The sequence below is a fragment of the Pinus tabuliformis genome, chromosome 5_1, assembly GCF_031772625.1.
Source record: "Pinus tabuliformis cultivar Carrire ecotype Pingquan chromosome 5_1, CPIR1, whole genome shotgun sequence".
In the NCBI taxonomy this organism is placed as follows: Eukaryota; Viridiplantae; Streptophyta; class Pinopsida; order Pinales; family Pinaceae; genus Pinus; species Pinus tabuliformis.
The window spans coordinates 986,613,954-986,627,645 of NC_142305.1; the positions used below are offsets into that span (position 1 = coordinate 986,613,954).

The 13,692-nt window shown below is 36.1% G+C and overlaps 1 pseudogene; it reads left to right on the plus strand.

Annotated features, from left to right (window-relative positions):
• The first annotated feature begins 1,243 nt into the window (after nt 1–1,243).
• LOC149168032 (L-ascorbate peroxidase 2, cytosolic pseudogene) lies at nt 1,244–4,737 on the plus strand (annotated as a pseudogene).
• The last annotated feature ends 8,955 nt before the right edge of the window (nt 4,738–13,692 follow it).

A 13,692-nucleotide genomic window follows, 5' to 3' on the forward strand; every position in this document is an offset into this window, starting at 1 on the left:
ATATCGAATTCTACTGATTTGGAGGGATAGATTTATGGCATGTTGTTAGTTTGGGGTCACTAGCTTACCTATTACATAGGATGGATATTTTTCCTCTGGGACCTTGTGATGTTGTTATTATTTTGGTGTTTAATTTACATCTTCTTTTCAACTACATTATGTTTTTGAGATATTTAAACTTTGATCTCATCTTATTCTGGGCTTCTTATCTGGATTTCATTATTGTGGGGTCTAGATATTTGCAAAACTTTGTTATATCATCGATGTTTTCTATATCACTAGAGCTAATAATTTGAGGTTTGCCTCTATTAGTGTCATTTTAGGTGTTGCTTTATTCTTATATGGTTACTATTTGGAACCTGAATTCTTGGTGCCCATTCTTTGGCGTAATTACCTATGACTTCTTACCATGGTTTACTCTGTTTCGGCTTACATTATTTTAATTAGATCTCATCAACGTTTCCCTCTGATTTCTCCTGATGAATGTTGATACACTTTCACCTAGGTGGTATTATTGGTGGGTCTTTTATGATGGAATTACTCCATTTATTTGTCATCAATTCATTAGTTGTTAGCCTCACTCTCATGTGATGAAAATAATTATAAGTCCAAAACAATTAAATTATTAAAATCAAGAAAGTTGGATTTAATCCTACCTTTCTGGATTGAGTTTGTTCCTCATGGTTTGGAGTCAGTTTAGGCTTAGTGGGTTGAGAGATTCTCTCCAACTAGTTAGGCTCCTAGATTAGTGTTTGGTTGGGAGATTTGCTCAACCATAGTGTCCAAGATAGATGTACTATCTTGAGCCAAACTTCCTCATGTATTTATTTGTACTATTATCATTATTTGTACAATGGATTGCATTATGAGAGGAATACAGTAAGGCTGAGGCCTTTTCCACCATTTCTATGTCTCTGGTATTTTTTATGTGTTTTAATTTTGTTTAATATCCTACATGTGGTATCAGAGCGTCATAGTTATTAGGCTTGTGTTGACATTAGATACCTGCATTAAGATCTGCATCAGAAATCTACATTAAGATTTTCTTTGGAGAGCTATTGTTGTTTTAACGATGGTATCGATATTGTGGGCTTTGGAAAAGATCCCCAACTCAAAAACGAAGATAGAAGTGATGGTTTGACCATAAATATCAACATCGAAAGAAGTAAGGGAGTCATGTAGCAAGAGAAGATGATGTTGTACTTATAACTGCTAAATTTACTTTTACTAGCAGAAAGTCAAAATGATAGGGTTATCCAATCGAGGTCAAGTCTCGGTTGCCATAAAAGAAAATCGGAAGAATACCTAGTTTTGGTCATCTAAAGATAGGAAAGAAAAGCACGGTATGACTGGTGCCAGGAAGCGTGAAATCATGGAAAATGCAAAGTGTTGGGCCATGAATAAGACCACCTTTTTAACACTTATTTCATCCATTTTCACTTTTCTTTATCATGTTATTAATCACGGTTTATCATTTATTCTATTTTATAATGATTTATGCTCTTATGAATGAATATTATTTATTCTCCTTTATTTCTAATAAATTGATGATTATGCATGATTTTATCAATGAAAGTTTAATAAATTGGTTATAACATTATTCACCATTTTTAACCTCCAAGATAATTTCTAGATTGAAGATTTGATTATTAAAAGTGCCAACTCAGAAATTCGCTGGAATAAGAAGTGACAGTTTTGCAGTTGAGATTCTGAGCAAACGAAGACGAATTTGGAAAATCTGGAACATGGGTTTTGTCCAGAACGGACCCAATCAACTTTACTAAGGAATGGTTTTCCCAAATTCAGCTTGTACTGAGAGGAACGCAGGGTTCTTTGAGCAAAATTTTCTCAGATTTGTTGTTGCGGCCGTCCTCCAAATCTCAGCTGCAAAGCCAAATTCATCCTGCTCTTGTTGAGAGATGGATGGAAATATATCTTCTTGTTGATCAATTGGTTGGAAACAATCCAATTTTGTAATAGAATCATGTTGTAATTATCTCTATTGTAACTGCTCTCTGCTCTCTCTATATTTAAATAAAAACAGAGATCAGAGAGGGGGATGAAAAAAAAGGATGGAAAAATGATGGAGAATTAAGGATTCAAAATTAGAGATTCAAGAATGATGATGGGATAGGATAGAATAGGAGGAAAAGGAGATTGTTTCATTGCCATTGTAATTCTCAAAGCTTTAGCTGTTGTAATAATTTCACAGTTTGATGATGAATAAATAAAAGGGTTGTTGTTCACTCTTCTCATCTGAAGTAGCCCAGCAGCATCCGCTGGCGGCTAAGGGCCCAGCCACTGGTGGATTATGCTGCTGCTGTGTATTATATATTTCCAATTTCTGTCGTGTGATGGTTTGATTTAATTCTTATTTCTTTGAATCGTATTGCCTTACAGTTTCATGTTTTTGCAGCGAGCTGTTATAATATTTTATGAAATTGTTTTATTGCACAAGTTGAGATTGAATCGCATGGCTGTTCTTCTCCATCATGACAGAGGTTATCATCCTTCTCAATGTATATTGTTATGCTGTTCATTTCAAATGTAAAGCTTCATTGTTCATTCCAGACCTTGATATTCATTATAGACTGTTGGTTATTCGATTCCTTTAATTACAGTTTGTTGTCCATTTACTTTGTTGTTCATTTCTGTTGATTAATTGCAATAGTTTACTTTTAAAGAGTTTTCCTAGTTTTCTTTCAATGGCAACTTTAGTTCAATTTCTATTTCCTTTTAATTGCTTTAAAGCAGGACTGTCAACTGTAGAGAACATTGGTTATTGCTTCCTCGTTCCCATATTGATTGTCTTGTTCTAGTTTGATTTCAATTGCATCAATCTCTAAAGGAATGAGTTATTGCTACTGTATCCTCAATTGATGTTTGCTGAGTGAATAGTTGGATTTCAGAGCATTTGAGTTTATTTTATTGTTAGATTTCTTTTTCAAGCATTCATTTACTTTTGGATTTTAAGCACTATACTACAAAACATTACTCTTGAGTAAATAGCCGCCTCAGACTAAGTACACTCTTGAAATAAAAAGTCGTCCCTGGGTTGATAATTAATGTGAAGGTAATTAGGAGTTAAAAAGACACATTTTTATCGCTCGACACAAAGAAGCCAACATCTACCTTCAAGAACAAGAAAAAGGTCATGTTTGCTGACCAACAATGAATCTCAAAAAGTGATTCAACGCTTCCACCGATTTGTCATACAGAACTCTTTGAAGCCATATTGATTTTGGTCTTCCATCAATATCAAATATTTTCTTATCGCATGAGAGTTATTTGGTGGCCACACCTTGGGTAGATGTCACAAAGAGAGATCTAGATTTGATGGTGCATGGACGTCTAATCCTCTGTGATGCAGGAGCATCTGAACACGCTTAATCAAAATTTAAACTCAAAGCTATGAAAAGGGAAACGTGGACAATCATGGTAAAATGGGGCAAATTCTATTTAAACAGAGCTAAATTGATGGAATTGACAAGTCTATAGAAGGTTTGATTAAATGTAATTATCTTCCATGTATGCATATAGGGAGATTTAGGGGATTTGATTGAGCGATTGTGGAAGAAACTCATGGATCGTAAACGATCCCTCCCTTTGTAATTTCCTATATAAGAGAGTCTGTGTTGTATGAAATAGAGATATAGAGTAAGAAATGTAGTCACAGGGGCAATTTGTGATTCAGGCCATGAGGCCTTAGCCTGTAATCAGATTATGTTTATAATTGAAATATGCATGTTATTATATTGAGATCTGGGTTTTGTGTGGTGTGTCTGTACATATATGTTCTTTACTGTAAGTTGATAATATACGTGTGCGAGTGTAAAGGAAAAAGTTCCTATGAACTTCGCCTTAAACAAGTTTGGCAGAGTTAAATTTGTGTTGTAATGCGTATTCCACCAATAAGCGAACAAGAGATCCGAGAACAGATCAACGGACGATATCGGCAGAAGATGAATGGCGGAGATTAAGCCATGTGACAGCAGAATAATGGAGCGGTCATTGAAAGATGGTAAGCGGTATCTTACACACCCTAAAGGAGGTAAATGGTATTTCTCAATTCTACATGATTACCCTTAGCGGGCGACACGTAGCACGAGAAAACCACTTTTCTTGCGCGACCTTGACCTGTTATCATTCGTGCAAATATCTACGCGAGATTGTGCGATAGCTGTTGGATCTGACGAGACAAATCAACAGTGGAGATCGGTCGAGCTACTTGGTGATCGAGTGATGCGATAGTCGTTGGATTAAGGAATGAGATCGATGGTGCAGATTGAAGTACCCGGCCTGAGGAAAAGTCAAAGTGGAACCGGCAGTGCTTAATAAAGTTATATTGCGGTTGCGGTCTTTATTTTTATTGAGAATTTTGCTGATTAAAATGCTTCTGATGTATACATGGGCCCATAACCCACAGGTCCACGCGCTAATTCTCTAAAGACACAGTTTTCCTGCGTCACTCTGATATTTGACAAATTCCTATTTCAAGGAATTTCTTAGTGGAGAGAAGGAAGGTTTGCTTCAACTTCCTTCCGATAAGGCATTGTTGGAGGATCCGATCTTCTGATATTATGTCGAGAAGTATGTAGCATATGAGGATTCCTTTTTGTTGATTATGCGGAAGCTCACTTGAAGCTCTTTGAACTGGGGTTTGCAGTGGAGGAGAAAATGCCAGTGATGGAAGGGCATATGTTTTTTAAAATCCTGCATCATCAAAACATCGTTTGAATGTTTGATTAGAGGGGCGAGACCGAATTGTGATCGCTGTGTTTATCAAGGAAATGTGCTAGTACGGTTGGAGATGATCACAGATTCGTGGAGGGTGTATATATACGCTGATAAACAGGTCAAAGTGTAGCATTGACCTTACACTAGACCTGTACATGGTATTGACCAAAGGGAAAAAGTAAAGATGTTGCGTGCATCATCAGAGTTCAATAATCTATAGAAATGTTGGAGGTGAACCTTGATTTAATTTAAAGGAGGTCAATTTTTTTGGAATTTAATATTTTCATGTTTGCAAATTTCTAAAAAGAAACCAAAAAATCAAAGCCAACCCATTTCAATTCGCTCCTCTGCATTTTATTAATTGAGGTTCACGGATAGATTCCATGGTTCTTTTATTTTTTCTTCAACCAAAGCTTGGGGATGGATGGTTTACATGTGCATCTTTGAGGCTGAGTTAACCCCATTTTAAGTGATGCTCATCACTTCTGGAAGCTCTTCACTTGTAGCTATGCAGCGAATTCGCCCAGGTGTTCCCTAAAACATTGTTGCCTGGAGAACATTCCTGAGTTCTGTAAGCATGTGGAGCACACGCTGGTGTCTTCAAGGTTGAATTCAAGGTCGACGATCGATTGCTAAGCTAACAACATGTGGAGCCAACAGCATATAAAATAAAAGAACCAATGTTAGAACCTGCATAGAAAATTGTGCGTAGACCGAAGTGCGTTAGTCTTTCCAACAAAATCACTTTATAAGGTGTGTGTTATTTTTTTTTAAAATAGAACGTGCGCAAAATTTAAATTTTTGAAATCATTTCACTTTTATAAGTGACTTCATACACTTTATTTCACTTTTTAAAGTTACATCATAAAGTGATTTTTTATATAAAGTGATATTAATCCTTTGGAGGAATAAGGAAAAAGAGGGACTTACAAATTGTATTAATTGTTTAAAGAGAAATATGTAAAGCCGTTTTTAAAGAGCCATCATAAAATAATGGGGAATAAGAGTAGTATGTAATAATAAGGGCATGTTTTAATATTTTGGAGGGAGAAGTGATTTTTTTTATACATTTTGGAGAGATAAGGAGTGTTTGTAATTTTTTTGTGTAATGGAGTAATAAGTGATTTTGTGAAGTCATAATATGCATATTCAGTATTTGGAGTGATCAGTGAATTTGTTTGAGAGAAATTCATTGTTGTAAATCATAGTAATATTTTACTTTGAGAGAGATTTTGCGAGAAATTGAGTCACTTAACATCTAGTCTTTTGAAGACAATTTCCCTCCAAGGAGTTCTCAAACTTTGTGCTTGAGAAGTTTCAATGAAGATGTTGTAAAGATGAAAGGTTGATGTACTCAAATACTTAATAAATACATTTTTTTGTGGTGTTGCAGTGTCCTAGATCCGCTCGAAATTGAATAAGGGGACCTTAGGTACACCTTGTGTAGTGATTGATTGTGCATGTTTTGTGTCTAGTTTTGACACTGCAGTTATCTTATCTAACACACACAAAGATTCTAAAGCAAGTGAATGAAACAAGCACATTAATCAAAGCACTTGAAATTAAAAAGTTGCAACGAGCATTCAATCAAGCACAAACAATCACATGCATTTGCCCAACTACAACATATAATCAAAGTTAGCAACATCAGCATTCTACAAGAAATTCACCATCATTAACTCAAGGAAAATCGATTTAATGAAGTTGAAAACTCAAGCATTCCAAGGCAAATTCTACATGCACATTCAATGACAATTAGTAATTGTAACTTGCAAATCATAATTTGTAAGTTGGATTGTAATCAAATTCAAATTGAGTTGAATTGTAAGGGTGCATTCTCGGTTGAAACCGACACCCAAACTTTGAATTGATAGGGAGTCAAATAAGTCCATTGAATCCATTGTTTTCAACTAAGTCAATTCTCCTCAACTAAGTCAATTAAGTGAGCCAATATCATTTGAACTTGTCATTGTAAACATTGGGTGCATTTTCGGTGGTATCTGACACCCTCATCCTAGTACAAAATTCAAGCGAACATGAGTTCAACCATTCCATTGATAAACTAAATCAGGCACACAAATTCAAGAATTCAAGTGAGTGATATCTTCAATTCCTACAAGTGTTACAAGAAACAATAAAGAAAGCATCAAGCGAGCGAGTTCAACTCTAAGGCAAGAAAATGTGATACTTAAAGAACAATCAAGCCCGTTCATATATACAACAAGCAAGCGTGATAAACTAAATCAAGCAAGTGTGAGTTCAAGCAAGCAAGGTCAATAATTCAAGCGAGCGAGTTCTAAAAAATCCAGCAAGTATTAAAAGCAAGCGAGCGTGAGTTCCAGCAAATTCACATGGCGAAAAGCATTTGGTTGTTAAAGATTCTTAACAATCTATTCCTCTCAACTACTGAAGACATGGTACAAATCAGCAAAGAAAATCTTGTTGATATTTCAATGAATCGACAAGCACATGAAACAAATGTGTTACTTCAACTGGAATCGCAACTACAAAGAGATGAGTTGCAACAGAAGAGTGATGCTTCCAAGTCTTTCATCCATACAGATGAAGATAAAGATGTTGATTCCAAGTCACTCATCCAAACAACTTCAAGTGTAGAAGTTGCCCATGATCAAATTGAACTTGCTTCTTCCACACCAATCATCAAGTCGTGGGAAGAACTCCAATGTAACAAAAATTGATGAGGATTAGGATATGAAAAAGATGAAAACAACTTGCATATCCTAGATTATTCTAAGCCGATCAAGTTCATCAGTGCAGGATTTCTTGATCAAATAACATCAACAAGCCATGAGAAAGTTGAAGACAAACCCACATGCAAACATTGTCAAAGAAAAGGTCACATGGAAGATCATTGTTTTGATCTCCATCCTTGTCACCATTGCGGCAGCAAAATCATTCATCAGATAAATGTTGCAAACAACACCAACCTACCAGATTAAAGATCAATTATGCATGGATTGATCCTTGGGAATGGTCGTCAACAGTAAAACGATTGTATAAGTTTTACAACAAAATTCAATCTCACCTATTGTAGCCAACAATCAATTGAAGATGGTACTCTCATGCACCTGAAAGCGGGAGTACACCAGTGAAACTCTCCTACACCTGAAGGGGGGAGTTCAAAAATCAAGTGTAGATGATTGTCTCTCCTTTCAGCTAACAAAGGGGGCAAATGATAATGGAATTAAGGGTGGTTGTCAGACTAAAAGTCTTGACAACATCATCAAAAGTAGCCATTGGGCATCTTCAAATCAGCCAGTGGGCATCATCAACAAATCAGCCTGTGGGCATCGTCAAATTAGCCAATGGGTGTTCATCAACATCAAATTAGCCAGTGGGCAGTTTCAACATCAACAAATTCGCCAATGGGTGTTCTCAATATTTTGTCATTGGGAAAGAAAATTCGCTAGTGGGCATCATCAACATTTTGTTAGTGGACAAAGGATGCTGATTGAAAGCAAAGGATAGATGGATCCTTTTGTAGCTTGGCACGTGATGGAGTCATCAAGCAAAATTCAGAGATGAATTAGACTTGCAACTGATTCATGTTCTCTTCATATTAGAGTTTTTTTCAGCATCCATCTTTGGCCGTTTTTCAAGCAGTGTTTCTTAGGATCAATAGTTTCAGCATGAGAAATTGGAAGATGGTTCATGGTTCTTATTTTGGACTTATCATTGAGGGGGGGAATGTTACCCTCACTCTCACGTGATGAAAACAATTATAAGTCCAAAACAATTAAATTAATTAAAATCAAGAAAGTTGGATTTAATCCTATCTTTCTAGATTGAGTTTGTTCCTCATGGTTAGGAGCCAGTTTAGGCTTAGCTGGTTGAGAGATTCTCTCCAACTAGTTAGGCTCATATATTAGTGTTTGGTTGAGAGATTTTATCAACCATAGTGTCCAAGATAGACGTACTATCTTGAGCCAAACTTCCTCATGTATTTATTTGTACTATTATCATTATTTGTACAATGGATTGCATTATGGGAGGAATACAGTAAGGATGAGGCCTTTTCCACCATTTCTATGTCTCTCGTATTTTTTATCTGTGTTAATTTTGTTTAATATCCTACATTAGCTCCCCATTAATTTTGGTGGTTTTGAATTTTCGCTTTGTTCCGAGTTTGGTGATCCTCTTTGATTTATATGGTACTTACATTACCTAGATTGGACATATTTTCAGCAGTAATATTTCTCTTTCCATATTTTTCCTAATGGGCCATAGATGTTGCCTCCTCTCATGATATTCATTGGTGATGCAATATGTTGGAAATCACATTGATTTATTTATCTATGTGAATTTTTTCATATCTTGGCTTCATCGCCCACTAACAGGTTTTATTGGGTTTGGTTGACTAGATCCTGGGTATTTATTACATTGAATCTCGCCCACCCATTGCTTTGGCTGCATGTTTCCTCTCTATATTTTTGGACACATCTTAGCTAGGTGGGATACTATGTTGATCTTTTATTGGAAGTGTTTTTAACATTAATTGGATGGGTACATATGGCATTGAGGTTGTACGATCCCTCCTCTCCTAATGATATGGCTATTGTCTGTGTGGCCATGGAGGTGGAGAATCAGAATTTGTGTCATTTTTCTTATGATCTATCCCCTTGACTTTATTATGATGCAGGGGCTAATTCTACCTTCTATGACTGTCATTTCTTTCCTTTACAGCCTTCTCCTCAGTGTTCTAGAAAAATAAACTTGTAAAATTTGTGGGCAAGGTACATAGACTTTCTTTTGGCTCCAACGTCTTTTGGGACCGTGTTGTGGGTCTGCAACAATGGGCTTTGGTTAGATGGTGGATATATTCCATGATGGATGGAAATTGTATAAATGATTGGGTTGAGATGCATTGCAAGTTTGTTCTCAAATATGTGTCGAAGATCAGTATCCTCTTCAACCATTGGTTTTGCTTTCACTTTCTTCATTGAGATGATGTGGTAAATATTTTGGCTTCCCCTAGTTTATGGGTCATATTTCTTTTCACTCCAACCCTGGAATGTAGGCTTCAACCCATTTAAAGTGTTCCCCAAAAAAAATATGCTTTTAGTCAATTTGTCTGGTCTCACACTCAAATTCTTTTCACGGTCGTCATTAGTTGACATGGGAATTGGATAAAATGATCATTTGGATCCTGGTGAAAGTGGACTTTGCTAGTGGTCTACTTGCTATAGTGAAATTATGTTGGGGTGGAAATATCATTCGACATTGCATTTATTTTTTGGGGCATACCCTTGAGATGCTTGGGTTTCCATGAGACTGGACATCTACTTATGACTTGTCCTCATTGATTTGGATCCTATCAAATTTCATGTCATCAGCAGGTGGATCTAAGGTTGTTGGTTAAGGATGGATATTCATCAATTACAATGGTTTCAACAGATGGACTTGGGACCACCCTTCCCACATCAACAATTACTGCACATGCTTCTCCTTCTATTGTACCTAACATTCCTTTTGATTCTAGAATTGCATTGGTTATGGAGTTAGATTTGGATATTTCTTTAGTTTTTTTAATGGACTATCTAATCCTCTTCCTTGTAATGCTTCTACTTCACCTGTCATTGATGGCTCTTTATCTAACGCTCAAGATGAGGTGTGATGTGATCGTTGTCCTTCACCTTTGATTGTTAATCCTTGCATTCATGTTGGTTCTGGTGGGATATCATTGATACTTTCCCACCTTCCACATCAGTCTGACTATCCTTCTACTCTCTTTTTTTTTCATTCATGAGGGGGGAATAAACTCCCTACATTGGGGGGTTTGATACCCATTCTTTTCCTACCTCTTATGTCATACAATTTGACTCCTTTTTGGGTCCTCTTTCACCCACTAATTTAGTGGGTAGCAATATTTAGCTCTTGTACTTCAATCTGACTATTGATCTAGAACCTATGTCCATTCATTCAAAACTTCCATTTGGTAATGTTGTTCTTGTTAGTCCTTGTTCACGATAAAATGTCACTATTAGGAAGAAGAGGCGGGTCAGGACAAAGACAATCTTGTAACTTGATATTGTCTCTCCTAGATTACATATCAACTCTCTCGATGGACCTGCTACTTGATCCTCTCCATGTTCATCTTCTCCAATCCGAGCTCTTAGAGATTATATGCCTGACGATATGTATCCCATATGAATATTTTTTCCCTTAACATTAGGGGATTTGGGGCAGCCTCTAAATGTCTTTCCATAAGACATTTGATAGGACTTAATTTCCCTTAATGATTTTATTATAAGAGAATATGATGGCTACACATAAGACTAGGCCTATTTTTCTAAATATCATTTCTGGTTCGTGGGTATGTGCTTTGGATGCATGTGGACAATCCAAGGGATTAGCGGACCCGAGAGTTGTTGATTTCTTAGCCTGTAAATCATTTTCATGTAATTTTTTATTGGGCTTCACCAAGGGTTCTATGCACCGATTTCATCTTTTCAACATATATGCACCTTATGTGGCATGACAAAGCTTTTGGGTTCACATGGATGATTGCGACATTTTCAAAATTGTCTTATTAATCTTAGCATGTGACATGAATCTTACTGTGGTTGCAAATGAAAATTGGGGTGCTCAATGTAGACCAGATCTACTGGAAAGATATTTCAAAGACCTTTTTGGTATTAACCATCTAGTGAACATTGCTTCAAAGCCCCGCATCCCAACCTGGAGGAACGATCGAACTGGTCACGATGGCATAACTAAGCATCTAGATCAATTTTTTATCCACAAGAACATGGTGGAACAAAAAGGTTTATTTCGTTCATGGGTTGTAGCCGCGGGGTTATCTGACCATGATCATGTTATCTTGCGATGGGGAGTGGATGGGACTACCCTTTTAAATTTAACCATTCCTAGCTTTAAAATATGGCTTTTGTGGATCTAGTGAGGTCTATGTGGGTAGTCAGTGTTGGAAATATTGGTTACACACAGATGGATGTGATTTTTCATAAACTTAGGGAGCTTAAGAAGGAGGTTATACATTTGGATAGGTTACAAAAAAGGAAGAATATCAAGGATATTATCAAGATTAATGAACAATTAATGATATTGATGGATCTGGCACACCAAGATTATTTCTCATTTCTTAGAAAAAATTGGGTATGGATTTGGAAGGGCGCAAGAGGGAGATACTTATGTTTCAAGAGGAGGAATGGTGGCTTAAAAGCAGGGTCATTTGGATTATTGGAGGTGATAAAAACACTAAGTTTTTTCACAACTACGCATCTAAGAGGAGACGAGAAAATACTATCAGGGAGCTGCAAGATTCAAATGGTAAATCTATTACCTCTCTTAAGGAACTTCATTTGGAGGTTGTTTGACATTTTGGCAGACAATATAAAGACAAATATGGGGTGAGGTGGACATAGAAAAACAAATGGATTTCATAAATTCATATCCAATTATGTTTGATGGAAGGGACAATGCATCATTAGACAGGCCGATTGCATTAGATGAGTTGGTGGTTGTTCTTAAGTCCTTTGCCAGAGATAAAAGCCCTAGACTATACAGTTGGTTGGTTGAATTATTTCATTATGTGATAGGATTTATTGTTTGTGGCTAAAGAATCAAGAACAACAGGTTATATATTAGGTGCATTAAATTCCACCTTTATTACTCTAATTTCCAAAGTATCAGTTGCTTCTTATTTTATGTACTATCGGCCTATTTCATTATGCAACAAAGTCTATAAAATGATATTGAATATCATTACTAACAACAAGAAATCCATTCTGTCTAAACATATTGGGGCGTAACAATTTTGTTTTCTTCAACATCGTCAGATTCAAGATGCGGTTGCTATAGCATAGGAGTGCCTTCACTCTATCAAGATTAAAAATAAAGAGGTTGTGTTATCGAACTTGATTTTCTTAAGGCATTTGACTATGTAGATTAGCCTTTCTTGCATTTGATTTTACATAAGATTGGTATCTTGGTTCTGGCTATAAATTGGATCATGGCTTGTGTAACAATTGTTAATTTCATAGTTTTAATCAATGGAGTTCCTTCCTTTTTTTTTAAGGCTACTCTGGGATTATGACAGGGATGTGCATTTTTGCCTCTTCTCTTCTTACTTGTTATTGAGGGAATGAGTAGATTGATCATGGTTGCACAACACCTTCGTACATTCTCGTGTGTGGAGATTTTACTAGAAATATTCATATCACACATTTAATATTTGTATATGATTACCTATTATTTGGTAAACTTTTGGTGTTAGAATGACAGGAATTACATCAAAAAGCAAGGTATATACATCCTTACATGTACCCACTCAAACTTGGAAAAGCATTTCCATGGATTTTGTGGGTGGTTTTCCAACAACTAGGAAGGGACATGATTGTCTATCATGGTAGTTGATAGGGCTAGCAAGATGTGCATTCTTATGCTTTGTTTAAAAGAGCATAAAAGGATTAGCAACAACAAACGTGTTCTTTGAACAAATGATTGGGTGCACTTTAGGATACCGAGGAGCATCATGATAGATAAAGATATCAAATTTCTCAGTTCCTTTTGGATTATACTTCAAGAAAGATGGACATACAACATTACATCCATAGATAGATGGAAGGAAGAAGTAGTCAATAGGAATTTAGTGCATATTTTAAGGGGTTACAATCAAAAGCATCTAATGACTTAGGATGAGAAACTAAAATATATTTGGCACTCTTATAACAAAGTAGTCCACACTTCTACTAGTAAATTCTCCTTTTGAAAATATCTTTAGGTATTTGTCGCCTTCGTCTTTGGATGTTTTATATGGATAACAAGGAGGAGTAATAGAGGACATCATAGGAAAGCATTGAAAGTGGATAAATTGTTGAAAATATTAGGAAATTCCATTTGCAAGTACAAAGACACAATGAATAGATCATAAAAAAAGTACAAGGCTCAACATGATCAACACAAAATTATTAAACC